General features: G+C 43.4%; 1 non-coding gene and 1 pseudogene across 1 annotated transcript; one reads left to right on the top strand and one right to left on the bottom strand.

The window, feature by feature from the left end:
* Positions 1-220: 220 nt before the first annotated feature.
* LOC119921734 lies at positions 221-356 on the bottom strand. Its single transcript, XR_005448588.1, has one exon. It is a non-coding gene; the product is annotated as a small nucleolar RNA SNORA7 (small nucleolar RNA).
* Positions 357-8,841: 8,485 nt separating this feature from the next.
* On the top strand, positions 8,842-13,512 carry LOC119921644 (annotated as a pseudogene).
* Positions 13,513-15,081: the final 1,569 nt, after the last annotated feature.

A 15,081-nucleotide genomic window follows, 5' to 3' on the forward strand; every position in this document is an offset into this window, starting at 1 on the left:
TCTTATGTTGTCGAGTCACGTCTGACCCATAACGATGCCATGGATACATCTCTCCCAGAACACCCCACCTCCATCTGCAATCATTCTGGTAGTATATCCATAGAGTATGCTTGGTTAAAATATGGAAGCAGTTTACCTCTGCCTCCTTCCATGCTGTAAACCTGAGTCTCCACTCTCAACTCTCTCCCATGCCTCTCCTTCCCAGTACAGGTGAGTTTTGACTTGTAGCATATTGCCTTCCACTCGCTAGCCACTGCCCAAGCTAGGAATGGAATGGATATGTCTCTCTGACTCTCCCTCCCATAGTCAAAACTGGTAGAATACTGGAAATTCTCCAGATGTGACCCTGAGAGGTGAGCCATCAGTAGCCCACTGCTTTTTCCAGGCATTGTTTCCCAAATGGCTGAACCCCATCTCACTGAATAGAATTCACAAACTATTTAATCTCAGTAGGCTAGTGTTCTCTTACTTTGCTATTCATTATTTTTGCTATGGAATCATCACAATCTTGACACAACCATACTTAAGAGCCTACAATGAGCCTAAGATCCTCCCAGGCTAAGTCCTCCTTTTCCTCTGAGCCTCCTCCCCTTCCCATCACCCTGACTCGCTCCCGCTACTCCACCCCCTCCCCGCCCCACAGCACTTGTACATACTTGCATATGTACATATTTATTATTCTATTTATTTTAGTAATGATTCATATATATCTATAATTCTATTTATTCATATTGATGATATTGTTGCCTGTTTACTTGTTTTGATGTCATTCTCCCCCCTTCTAGACTGTGAGCCCATTGCTGGGCAGTGACTTTCTCTGTTTGTTGCTGAATTGTACACCCCAACCGCTTAGTACAGTGTTCTGCATGCAGTAAGCACTCGAGAAATACGACTGAGTGAATGAATGAATACAGATGGAAAAATATGACAACTAATATCTTCTCCACCTCCTATAGCTCTTCTCTCTCTGCCTTCCCAACAATCTCTTCCACTGATACCCAACTTAAAGTCCTTTCACTTTCACCTCCCACTCATGGGGTGACAATATTGTAAGGGATCTTGTTTCTTCACGTAACTGCAATCAGATAATATCACTTACCTGCCAGAATTACTAAGGAGCTTCTGTGGTTTACAGTGAAGTCATTCCCATCTTTAATCCTTTGCTTTACAGCCTGAAGAAGAAAGATAGTAAAAGTGCTCTTCTGAGAGCAATGAAGAGAAAAATCTTTTTTACAGGAACACATGTCCCAGAATGCTAAACAAATATTGAATTGAACCACCCTCCTGTAATCATTAAATTCTTCTGCTTGGAAAATCGCTCCTGCTTTGGCGAGCTTGCTACTTCTCTATACATTGTTTGTTTTGAATATGGAGCATTTGGCCACTTATGATTCAACAACAGTATAGGAACTTAGAGTGTGAGACGTGTTCTTGTCAGTCTCTGCTGGTAATTTGCCTCAGTGCAAACAGAACTGATGAAGTTGCTGTATATACTATCCAAGTGGTGTCCCCTTTTCATGGTCCTATTGATTGAATCATTCAGTTGTATTTATTAAGCACTTACTGTGTGCAGAGCCCTGTACTAAGTGCTTTGGAGAGTGCGATGTAACAATAAACAGACACATTCCCTGCCCATAGTGAGCGTAAAGTCTAGAGGAGTTTACAGTCCAAAAATATTGTGTTGACAATATCACCTCAGATATCACATCTTTCCTGACATCCCTTTCTTTCCAGAGCCAATGTTCTAATCAATCAGTCAATCAATCAATAGTATTTATTGAGCACTTACTGTATGCAGAGCACTATACTAAGTGCTTGAGTGACTAAGATATAACAGAGTTAGTAGATATGTTCCTTGCTCACAACGAGCTGACATTCTAGAGGAAGAGACAGACATTAATATAAATAAACAAATTACAGCTAAGTACACAAGTGCTGTTGGGCTGAGGGTGCATGAATGAAGGTTGCAAATCCAAGTGCAACACTCCAAATGCTGAACAGGTCAAGCCAATGCATCTAGAAGCATTGCCATCAATAATGATAGCTGTGTATTTGTTAAGCACTTACGTTGGACCAAGAACTGTACTAAGCACTGCGGTAGATAGATGGTAATAATAATGATAATAATAATAGGAAATACCATTATTATTCTTATTATTGTTAAGCACTGTACTAAGTGCTGGGGTAGATACAAGGTATTCAGGTCAAACACTGTCCCTGTCCATGTGGACTTATATTCTAAGGGTGAGGGAGAATAGGTATTGGATTCCCATTTTACAAATGAGGAAACAGACACAGAGAAGTTAATTAATAATATTTATTAAGTACTTACTGTGTGTACAGCACTCTGCTAAGTGCTTGGAAGAGTACAGTTCAATCTAGTTGGCAGACGAGATCCTGTCCTTTATGGAGTTTGCAATGTAAGGTAACAATAATAATAATAGTCGTGGTATGTGATTGTCTTGTCTTATGCTGTCGAGTCATCTCTGACCCGTAGCGACATGATGGACACCTGTCTCCCAGAATGACCCACTACCATCTACAATCGTTCTGGTAGTGGATCCATAGAGGTTTCTTGGTAAAAATACAGACGTGGTTTACAACTGACTCCTTCCATGTAGTAAACTCGAGTCTCTGCTGTCAACTCTCTCCCGTGCCGCTGCTACCCTGCACAGTGAGATTTGACTTGTAGCAGATTGTCTTCCACTCACTAGCCATTGCCCAAGATACGAATGGAATGGATATAGCCCTACTTGACGCTCCCTCCCATAGTTGAGACTGGTAGAGTATTGGAAACTGTCCAGGTATGACCCAGAGATGGAGTAGTATGTGCTAAGCTCTTATTATGTTCCAGGTACTGTACTAAGCACTGAGATGGATACAAGCAAGTCGGGTTGGACACCATCTCTGTCCAAGTTGGGGCTCACATCTCACTCCCCATTTTCCAGATGAGGTAGCTGAGGCCCAGAGAAGTGAAGTGACTTGCCCAAGGTCACACTGCACACAGGTACACAGCAGGCGAGTGACAGAACTGCTATTAGAACCCTGTCTGATTCTCAGGCTCTTAAGCTCTTTTCACTGGACACTCTGAACAGAATTTGGTGAAAGCCTGCAACTCAGGTAGCAGAATTACCAACATTCTCTGCTACTCTCCCATCCTTCCCAGCAGTATCCTCAGAGGAGCTCTCCTCCCTCCTCTCAAGTGCTACTCCGGCCACCTGTGCTTCTGACCCCATTCCCTCTCATCTCATGAAATCTCTTGCTCCATCCCTTCTCCCCTCCTTAACTTCCATCTTCAACCACTCAGTCTCCACTGGTTCCTTCCCCTCTGCCATCAAACATGCCCACGTCTCTCCCATCCTAAAAAAAAAACCCTCTCGACCCCAACTCACCTTCTAGTTATCGCCCCATATCCCTCCTATCATTCCTTTCCAAACTCCTTGATCAAGTTGTCTACACGCCCTACCTCGAATTCCTCAACACCAACTCTCTTCTCGCCCCACTCCAGTCTGGCTTCCGTCCCCTACATTCCACGGAAACCGCCCTCTCAAAGGTCACCAATGACCCCCTGCTTGCCAAATCCAACGGCTTATACTCTATCCTAACCCTCCTCGACCTCTCAGCAGCCTTCAACACTGTGGACCACCCCCTTCTCCTCAACAAGCTATCCAACCTTGGCTTCACAGACTCCGTCCTCTCCTGGTTCTCCTCTTATCTCTCCGGTCGTTCATTCTCAGTCTCTTTTGCAGGCTCCTCCTCCCCCTCCCATCCCCTTACGGTGGGGGTTCCCCAAGGTTCAGTTCTCGGTCCCCTTCTGTTCTCGATCTACACTCACTCCCTTGGTGACCTCATTCGTTCCCACGGCTTCAACTATCATCTCTACGCTGATGACACCCAAATCTACATCTCTGCCCCTGCTCTCTCCCCCTCCCTCCAGGCTCGTATCTCCTCCTACCTTCAGGACATCTTCATCTGGATGTCTGCCTGCCACCTAAAACTCAACATGTCCAAGACTGAACTCCTTGTCTTCCCTCCCAAACCCTGCCCTCTCCCTGACTTCCCCATCACTGTGGACGGCACTACCATCCTTCCCGTCTTACAAGCCCGCAACCTTGGTGTCATCCTCGACTCCGCTCTCTCATTCACCCCTCACATCCAAGTCATCACCAAAACCTGCCGGTCTCAGCTACGCAACATTGCCCAGATCCGCCCTTTCCTCTCCATCCAAATCGCTACCCTGCTCGTTCAAGCTCTCCTCCTATCCCGTCTGGACTACTGCATCAGCCTCCTCTCTGATCTCCCATCCTCATGTCTCTCCCCACTTCAATCCATACTTCATGCCACTGCCCGGATTGTCTTTGTCCAGAAACGCTCTGAGCATGTTACTCCCCTCCTAAAAAATCTCTAGTGGCTACCAATCAATCTGCGCATTAGGCAGAAATTCCTCACCCTGGGCTTCAAGGCTCTCCATCACCTCGCCCCCTCCTACCTCACCTCACTTTTCTCCTTCTGCAGCCCAGCCCGTACCCTCTGCTCCTCTGCTGCTAATCTCCTCACCGTCCCTCGTTCTTGCCTGTCCCGCCGTCGACCCCCGGCCCACATCATCCCCATGGCCTGGAATGCCCTCCCTCCCAACATCCACCAAGCTAGCTCTCTTCCTCCCTTCAAGACTCTACTGAGGGCTCACCTCCTCCAGGAGGCCTTCCCAGACTGAGCCCCTCCTTCCTCCTCCTCTCATCCCCCTCTTCATCCCCCCATCTTACCTCCTTCCCTTCCCCACAGCACCAGTATTTATGTATATATGTTAGTACATGTTTATTACTCTATTTATTTATTTATTTTAATTTTACATATCTATTCAATTGTATTTTGTTAATATGTTTGGTTTTGTTCTCTGTCTCCCCCTTCTAGACTGTGAGCCCACTGTTGGGTAGAGACTGTCTCTATATGTTGCCAACTTGTACTTCCCAAGCACTTAGTACAGTGTTCTGCTCACAGTCAGCTCTCAATAAATACGATTGATTGATTGATTGATTCATTAAGCTGCCCTCCATCAGTGGAGGAGCAGGAGGAGGAAACTGGACCTTGGTTGAAATAGTATGTCAAGCAATGAGCATCTTTGCAATCACTGTCTTTGCATAAAGTCCCTGCAAATTCAGGAGTCCAGTTCCTAGGAGATTCTGTATGTAGCTGCCAAATTCCACACTTAGTATGTGTCAGTCAGCAACATTGTGAACATTATAGTGAAAAGCATTGCTGCAATGGTTAACGCCATTTGTGACAGCAAAGGGTGTCCTTAAACAGCTTTTATGCAGAACTCTGACTGCTCTTCCAACAGAGTATGACCATATGATGATAACAAATTTGGCAAAGCCAAACATGAGGAGGATGACTCTCAGGTCTTCATGATTTACAAAATCAAAAAAACCTTTGCATGGTAAATGAAGACCATGTATAGGGCCTATTTTGAAAGAATAGAATCAAGGTCAGTCATGCAAACCATGAAAAGCAGCACAGCCGAGTGGCTAGAGCACAGGCCAGGGAGGTAGAAGGAAATGGGCCCTAATCCCGGCTCTGCCACTTGTGTGCTATGTGACCCTGGGCAAGTCATTTTACTTCTCTGTTTCAGTTACCTCATCTGTAAAATGGTGATGAAAACGGTGAGTCGCAAATGGGACAGGGACTGTGTCCAACCTAATTAGTTTGTAGCTTATATTCACCTCTGCCTGGGAGATAGTAAATTTTTAACAAATATCATGAAAAAATAAAAAATCCTAATTTCTGCTGTAATGCAGAGATTACAAGCTTATAGAACTTTACAACAAAGAACATTCACATGACAGCTTATGTCCCAAGCCTGTTGCCACACCTGAGGTTTATCTATGTCATCCAACAGATTACATTTCCTCTAAATTGATTAATGTATCTGAAGAACATCCCCAAATTTCCCAATAGTGTCCTATCCAAAACATTTAGAGAAATCGCACATTGTGGAGAAACAGAGTGAACTTGGGTTTATCTTGCTCTGAACTTTTGTCTTGAAAAAACTCTCATAACCTCACTTTGAAAATGACCCGTGTGACCAATTTAATCCCTGGTTCCCTAAGGAGAAACAAGGATTGTTTGGTTATTAACTTTCTGGTGGAGAGATGCTCTGAGGTTCAAGTGAGGGAGAGGCTGTCAGCACTGTGTTGAACAGATGAGAACCTGACTCTGCCCAGAATCCCTATTAATAGTGCTGGAATGATCTTTTCTTGGAAATGGCTAGAGCTTTTTTGGATTTGATCTGAATATTTTCTTTTCCCAGGGATAGAGGATAGGAAAACACATGAAAAAATTATTACTGAAATTAAATCAGATAAAAAAAAAGATTTAAATCAGGGGGCTCTGATATTTCTTGGAAACTAAATCCATTTTGTAGCGAAGGAAAATCTGCAATGGCAAACTAGTAGAGAGAAGTTTCTTGGGGAAAGTTATCAACTTCTTCTGAATAACCTGATTCTTGGAGGGATGCATCTTCATTAACCACAATGATAATTTAATGCTCACAAATAGGCAAAAATCCGGTATTATATCGTAATTAGTAGACTTAAAAACGCCTGAAGGCATCCTTCTCTTTTTAAAGGACATCAAAATTTCCTTTATTCATTCATTCATTCATTCAATCCTACTTATTGAGCACTTACTGTGTGCAGAGTACTGTACTAAGCGCTTGGGAAGTACAAGGTGGCAACATATAGAGACGGTCCCTACCCAGCAGCGGGGATGTCATTTTTTATACTCATTCTCCTTTTGGAAAGATCCCATTGAATAAGGAGTTGGTATTTCAAGTAGACCCTTTCCATAACTCTGCCATAATTCCTAATCTGAATTGGCAACCACTATAAAGGGTAAATGATTATGTCTCTGCCTAGTTACAATTTTGTAGTAAAAGCTGTATGATTGCATACTGGTGTCCTGGAGAGTTTCCATAATTACTAGGCTCTTAAAGATTTGTAAATATTCTTGAAATGGTAATCAAAATCTAAATTAAAGTTGAACGCCTCAAAGTTTCTTCAAGATGTACCCTCTCTGATTCATTTAAACCAATGAACAAATTTGACTTCAGTAATTTGGGAATTTGAGGAAGGAGGAAAAACAAATCAGCTCACTGAAGAGATTTTTGCAAGTTAAAGCCATATGTAGGATTTATAAATGGTCATTTTTTTTAAAGGCTCAATTGAAAATTTCCATAGTGAACTTCAGAGTTTACAATAATACAACCTGTATGATCATCATCATTATCAGTGATATTTATTGAGAGCTTACTATGTATAGAGCACTATACTAAGCGCTTGGGAGAGTACAATTCAACTGCATTGGTAGACACATTCCTTGGCCACAATGAGCCTACAGTCTAGATGGGGAGACAGACATTAGTATAAATAAAGGATTCGTTATATATAATTTAAAGATATGTACATATCTACAAGAGATAGATCCCTCTGGCTCTGCTCTCATAATGGAAGTTGTGTTGAGACTTGAAAAGGGAGAATAGGGATATAATATCGCTGCCAGTCTGTGTTCACCAAAGGTAGTTAATTGCATTCAGCACTTGTGTGGAATTCCTGTAACCAGGCCTCAAAATACCAAGGAATCCGTGACAAGATGGTGTCAGGGCTGTATAGATGGTCTTCCCAGGATTCTTTGAGGCATACTCTCCACTCACTTAAACTCATGCTTGAGGTGTTTCCTATATACCTGAGGCTAGCCATCTAGAGGTAACAGCATTGGACTGAATGTCAGTTGAGGTTCCATTCCCTGCTTCATCACTTGTTGCCTTGTGAACTTGGGAGAGTTAATTAACTTCTTCATGCCTGAATTTTCCCATCTGTAAAATGGGGATGAAATACCTGTCTTCCCTCCAGCTTGGACTGTGAGCCTCATATGGTACATGGACTTGGTCCCGTCCAATTGTCTTGCATCTACTCCAGCACTTGGAACATAGCAAATGCTTAATAAATAATTATCATTTTTTTAACATAGGTTGAAACCTGTTGAACAATGAGAAACCAGAAAAAGTCAGAAGAGGAAATAGAGGGAAGAATCACATTCTAATTCTTTTGCTAGAGTAGGAATTCACAGAGTGGGTAATAGTGATATTTGTTTAATACTGTGTCAAGCACTGTTCTAAGCTGTGGTAGATACAAGCTAATCAGGTTGGACACAGTTACTGTCCCAGATGGGGCTCACATTCTTAATCCCCATTTTGCAGGTAAGGTAAATGAGGTACAGAGAAGTTGAGATTTACCCAAGGTCACACAGCAGACGAGTGGTGGAGCCAGGATTAGAACTCAGGTCCTTCTGACTCCCAGGCCCGTGCTCAATCCATTAGGCCATGCTTACTCCCATGGCCATCTTCTGTCCCTCTTACCCCGAAGCATAAACACACACACGAACACACACACACACACACACACACACACACACACACACACACACACATGCAGAACCCCTTTGTAGGTGCTGAACTCCCTATTTTATCAGAACTGTGGGAATAGGTGAGAAAAAATTAAGCTACTGCAACATCGTTTTAGTTCCATGTAGTTCTTCAGTGACTGCAGGATCGAAAACTTTCTCCAGTCAAAGTGAGCATAAACTTCTCCCATCAATATTGTCTGAAAGGGAAAACTTCGGCTTCTTTGACTTCCCTCTATATCCAAGCACAGATATCGAACCAAATGTGATCAAATAGCAGTATCCTCCCCTAAGTATGCTTCTTTATCAATTCTTCTAATATCCCCCAAACTGTAGGAACATTTTCCTTCTGAATTTCAATATTCATTTCTCAGTAGAGGAGAGATGCTGAAGCCACTGGCTGCAGGAAACAATACTAGAATGGCCAACTTGATCCTCATGGGCCTGACAGATTCTCCAAGAGCCCAACTGGTCCTTTTCATGATATTTCTATCTATATGATTTCTGTGGTGGGGAACCTAGGGCTGATCCTGATAATACATCAAGACTCTCAGCTTCACAGCCCCATGTATTTTTTCCTGTCTGCTTTGTCTTTTGTTGATCTGAGTTACTCCACAGCCATTAGTCCCAAAACTTTAGATAATTTATTAACATCCAGAAAGAAAATCTCATTCATTGGCTGCTTTGCCGAAATGTATTTTTTCATTTCTTTGACAGGAACAGAATACTTTCTCCTCTCTGCAATGGCATATGATCGTTGTGTAGCTACCTGTAACCCACTGCTTTATTCCAATGTTATGTCCTCAAGAGCATGGATGTGGCTTAAGGTTGGGTCACATGGAGTGGCTTTAACAAACTCCCTGATAGTTCTTCTGTTCATAGCTAGGTTGCCATTTTGCAACTCAAATGTAATTCAACATTTTTTATGTAATACCTCACCAATCTTGGTTTTGTGCTACACTGACACACACAACACGGAAATGATGATCTTTATCTTAGCAGGCTCCACGCTTGCAATGTCTCTGATAATGATTACAGTAATGGCTATTATCTCTGCCATTTTGAAGATCAACTCCACTGTGGGAAGAAAAAAAGCTTTCTCCACCTGTGCTTCCCACCTCACGGGAGTCACCATCTTCTATGGGACTTTAAATCTTTACATACTTAAAACCAAGTAAATCTTACTCCCTGGGTAAGGACCAGGTGGCTTCTGTTTTCTGCACCATCGTGGTCCCCATGTTGAAAACCCTTATCTACAGCCTGAGAAGTAAAGAAGTGAAAAATGCTACATGCAGAGTGATTCGTCTGTGCCCTTCCTGGCTGGAAGCAGGACAACAGGCAGAAGTTACTCGCTGTAGAACCAAGGGGAAGTCATCAGGGTGGAAACCTGGGAAGAGGGCTCTGGTCCAGGACTTCAAGCCCAGACTGTCTGTGTGGCCTTCTCCATTCCTCTGGTCCTCACCGCAGGCCTTCTCTCCATCGGTCTCTTCTGGAGCTCCTGCCGGTGTGGTCCGAGTCCCACAACCACCACCACCTCCAGGTGTTACACCTGGTCCCTCCAGGGTGGCCCAAGCAGGGTTCAAACGACCTTAGGACCAGATCATTCATTCATTCAATCGTATTTATTGGGCTCTTACCGTCCACAGAGCACAGTACTAAGCGCTTGGGAAGTACAAGTTGGCAACCTATAGCATCGGTCCCTGACCAAAAATGGGCTCACAGTCTAGAAGGGGGAGACAGACAACAAAACAAAACAAAACATGTGATCAGGTGTCAAGTCATCAGAATAAATACAAGTAAAGCTAGATGCACAACATTGACAAAATAAATAGAAGAGTAAATATGTACAAGTAATTTAAATAGAGTAATAAATCTGTACAAACATATATACCAGTGTTTTGGGGAGGGGAAGGAGGTAGGGCGGGGAGGATGGGAGGGGGAGAGGAAAAAGGGAGCTCAGTCTGAGAAGACCTCCTGGAGGAGGTGAGCTTTCAGTAGGGCTTTGAAGGGAGGAAGAGAGCTAGCCTGGCAGATGTGTGGAGGGACGGCATTCCAGGCCAGGGGGAGGACGAGGGCCGGAGATCGATGGCGGGACAGGTGAGATCGAGGCACAGTGAGGACATTAGCGGCAGAGGAGTGGAGGGTGCAGGCTGGGCTGAAGGAGAGAAGGGAGGTGAGGTAGGAGGGGGCGAGGTGATGGAGAGCCTTGAAGCTGAGAGTAAGGAGTTTTTGCTAGATGCATAGGTTGACTGGTAACCACTAGAAATTTTTGAAGAGAGGAGTAACATGCCCAGAGCATTTCTGCACAAAGATGATCCAGGCAGCAGCATGAAGTATAGACTGAAGTGGGTAGAGACAGGAGGATGGAAGATCAGAGAGGAGGCTGAGGCAGTAATCCAGTCGGGATTGGATGAGAGATTGAATCAGCAGGTAGTGGTTTGGATGAACAGGAAAGGGTGGATCTTGGTGATGTTGCGGAGGTGATACCAGCAGGTTTTTGTGACGGATTGGATGTGAAGGGTGAGTGAAAGAGTGGAGTCGAGGATGACATCAAGGTTGCGGGCTTGTGAGACGGGAAGGATGGTAGTGTCATCAACAGAGATGGGAAAGTCAGGGAGAGGGAAGGGTTTGGGAGGGAAGACAAGGAGTTCAGTCTGGGACATGTTGAGTTTTAGGTGGCGGGCCGACATCCGGATGGAGATGTCCTGAAGGCAGGAGGAGATGCGAGCCAGGAGAGAGGGAGGGAAAGCAGGGGCAGAGATGTAGATTTGGGTGTCATCAGCAGAGAGATGATAGTTGAAGCCATGGGAGCAAATGAGTTCACCAAGGGAGTGAGTGTAGATAGAGAACAGAAGGGGACCAAGAACTGACACATGAGGAACCCCTACAGTACGAGGATGGGAGGGGGAGGAGGTGACCACAAAGGAGACTGAGAATGAACGGCCAGAGAGATGAGGAGAATCAGGAGAGGACGAAGTCTGTGAAGCCAAGGTTGGATAGCGTGTTGAGGAGAAGGGGGATCTCCCCTGGCTCAAAGGAGCGGGGAGCTGGGGTAGCCTTATTACTTCATCCGGCCCTAGAAAGGAGAACACCAGTAAGGACCCTCAGGTCACAGCCTCCATCTCCTGAGCCTTGTGTCCAGGGCTGTTTGGAAGAATCTAGCATCCCCAAAACCTCCAATAGGAAGATCCAAGAATGTGGGGAACAGGAGGTCCAGGGCATTCACCACTATCCCCTCCTCATGGCATCCTTCACCCCAGAAACTCCAAAAAGCAAAACCTTGGCCTAGAATGACTTCACTGTGAAATTCATTCAGTGGGGCCACAGGTAGGCAATGTATTATGTGATAAAATGATGGGGACAGTCTTGTTGAATGAAGGCAATAGAGGTGTGCTGCATAAGCCTTTTCTTGTAAAATTCATTGTCTTCTAGATTAGTCCCCACTCAAGATGATTTCCTCCAACTGCTATTCTCCTTATTAGTTCCCTGACCTTCTTCTTCATGTTCTATATGATGATAATGATGACGACGATGATGATGATGATGATAATGGAATTTGTTTAGCACTAGCAATGTTCTAAGGGCTGGGTGAACACATGGTTAACAGGTTGGATGTCCCTCATAGGGTTCACAATCTTATTCCCCATTTTACAGATAAGGTAACTGAGGCACAGAAAAGTCAAGTGACTTGCCTACAGTCACAAAACTGACGAGTGGCAGAGCTGGGATTAGAACTGAGGTCCCTTTGACTCCCAAAACCAAAAGGGGTCTTCTGCCACTGCCTCCAATTTACGGGTGACTACTTTTCCTAAAGAGTAGCATCTAGGGCCTGTCCTGCCTACCTCTTAGGGTGTGAGTCCCGTGTGGAGCAGGTTAGCTTGATTTTCCTGTGTCTGCCCCAGGGTTTAGAGCATTCTTATTATAGGAACATAATCTCACAGCAAGAATACTTCAGTCTATAAATATGAATGCTAATAAGGGAGCATGCTTGAAATTTATAAAAATTGTCAGGGGTGAGGAGAGAATTGACTATAACATTGTTATTGATCACATACTTGTCTTCTTTGTATTGTTGGGCAAGTCACTTATCTTCTCTATGCCTCAGTTACCTCATCTGTAAAATGGGGATTAAGATTCAGCCCCAGGTGGGATATGAACTGTGTCCAAACTGATTACCTTGTATCTACCCTAGTGAATTGTTCAGTGCCTGGTGCATAGTAAGTGCTTAACAAATACCATTAAAAATGCTGAAACTATAAAAATGAAGGGTATTCAATGAAGTTGAAGTTGTTAATTCCTAGACAAGTGAAAATCAGTGATGTCAAGGGAAAAATTTACAGATGATTGAGGGCTCAAGGAGGATTTCTACATATGCATGTGCTTGGTCTGGAGGAATTATTAGGAGAGATATTAGATATTGGGAGGACAATCCATATGGGTAAATAAAAAGGAAGCAATCATTATTCTGTTCCAATCAATCAAACATATTTATCAAGTGTTAACTGTGTGCAGAGTATTGTACTAGGAACTTGGGAGAAGACAATATAAAAGAGTTGGTAGACACATTCCCTGCCCACACTGAACTCATAGTCCAGAATCTATTCCTCCAACTACCATTTGCAGCCACTATGTGGGAGAGAATACCAAGTTCGAGAGACCACCGGAATTTGTCAACATGGCTTTTTTGTCTAATTAATGTAATAATTGTAAGGAAACAAAACAAATAACCACTTTTAAAGGCAATCATCATCCATTTCTTTCTCAAATGATATTTCTGTTGCTGTATAATTGAATATTATAGTTTATAAATGCTCAGCATGTCAACATGTAACTGGTCAAATATATTTATACTTTTCCAACAGAAATAAATAACCAAAAGCATTTGGCTAAATACTCCTGTAATCTGCTCCCACTCAGTGGTACAAAATTAAGCCTATTACAGCACACAACACCTTCATAGGCTACTTGAATTTCTCCAATAAGCTTTGGACACCTTCTGGCCCCCCTTGTTTATATGCTATTAGAAAGAAATTCTTATATCAGTCTATTTTCTAGATGAATCAATTCATATAAAGCCTTAATAATTTCCCAATCTAGTCTGAACTGGTTGAATCAGATGTCTCTTCAACCGAATCCACCAGAATCGACTTAATTCTTGAAGAGCTTCTTGCAGAGTTTGAGGAAGTCGAGGAGGGGGTTCTATAGGATTTGCAGTGGGAGGGAGTTCCAGGCAGAGAGAAAAACATGAGAAAGCGATCCCTAGCAGAAGAGACAAGAATGAAGTACCATCTGGGAGAAGTGAAGAGTGCTAGTTAGGTGTAGTGGGAAAAGAGAATGGATAATTAGAAAGGACAGAGTTTATTGAGTGTTTTAAAGCCAGTGATTAGGAGTTCATACTTGATGTGGAGGGGACTGGAAAACCACTGGAGGTTTTTGAGGAGTGTAGAGATGTGGCAGAACAACTTATCAGAAAGATCAACATTTTAGAGTACTAATGTGACCTGATGGATAGAACACGGGTCTGGGAGTCAGAAGGACATGGGTTCTAATACCTATCCCTGCCCTTAGCTTGCAGTGTGACCTTGGGCAAGTCACTTTACTTCTTTGTGACTCGGGTACCACATCGGTAAAAAGGGGATTAAGATTGTGAGCCCACGGTGGGACGTGAATTGTGTCCAACCTGATTAGCATGTATCTAACCTAGTACTTAGAATAGTGCCTGCATCTATACTCATAGTGAGCACTTAACAAATGCAACAAAAAAAATATGCTGAGCTCATAGTGAAATACGGATAGGACAGGAGAGAGACTAATGCAGCTGTCAATCCATGAGTGTTTTTCTGAGAGAGAATATCTTGCAAGCTAGGTCTTCCCAGACTGAGCCCCCCTTTTTCCTCTCCTCCTCTTCATCACCCCCATCCTACCTCTTTCCCTCCCCACAGCGCCTGTAAACATGCTTGTACAGATTTATTACTCTAGTTAACTTGTACATATTTAATATTATATTCATTTTGCTAATGATGTGCATTTAGCTTTAATTCTATTTGTTCTGATGACTTGACACCTGCCCAAATGTTTTGTTTTGTTGTCTGTCTCCCCCTTCTAGACTGTGAGCCCGTTGTTGGGTAGGGACCATCTCCATATGTTGCCAACTTGTACTTCCCAAGCGCTTAGTACAGTGCTCTACACACAGTAAGTGCTCAATAAATGCGATTAAAAAAGAGCACAGGTGCTAAAGAATCGTCCCAATCGTCACAAGCATTTATTAAATTTAGAGGCACTGAATTAAGCACTGGTGATATTTTTTTATGGAAGGGAATAATAATAATAACTGTGGTATTTGCTAAGTGCTTACTATGTGCTAGGCACTGTACTAAGCACTGCCGTGGATAGAAGCAAATCAGGTTGGACACAGTCCCCTTCCCATGTGGGGCTCACAGTCTTCATCCTCATTGTGCAGATAAGGTAATTGAGGCACATAAAAGTGAAGTGACTTGCCCAAGGTCACAAAGCAGACAGGTGACGGTGCTAGGATTGGAATCCATGTCCTTCTGACCTTCAGGCCTGTGCTCTCCACTAGACCACATTATCAAGTGATTGTACAATTGACTAACATGGTCTCTG

Source organism: Tachyglossus aculeatus, assembly GCF_015852505.1.
Source record: "Tachyglossus aculeatus isolate mTacAcu1 chromosome 12 unlocalized genomic scaffold, mTacAcu1.pri SUPER_6_unloc_4, whole genome shotgun sequence".
NCBI lineage: Eukaryota > Metazoa > Chordata > Mammalia > Monotremata > Tachyglossidae > Tachyglossus > Tachyglossus aculeatus.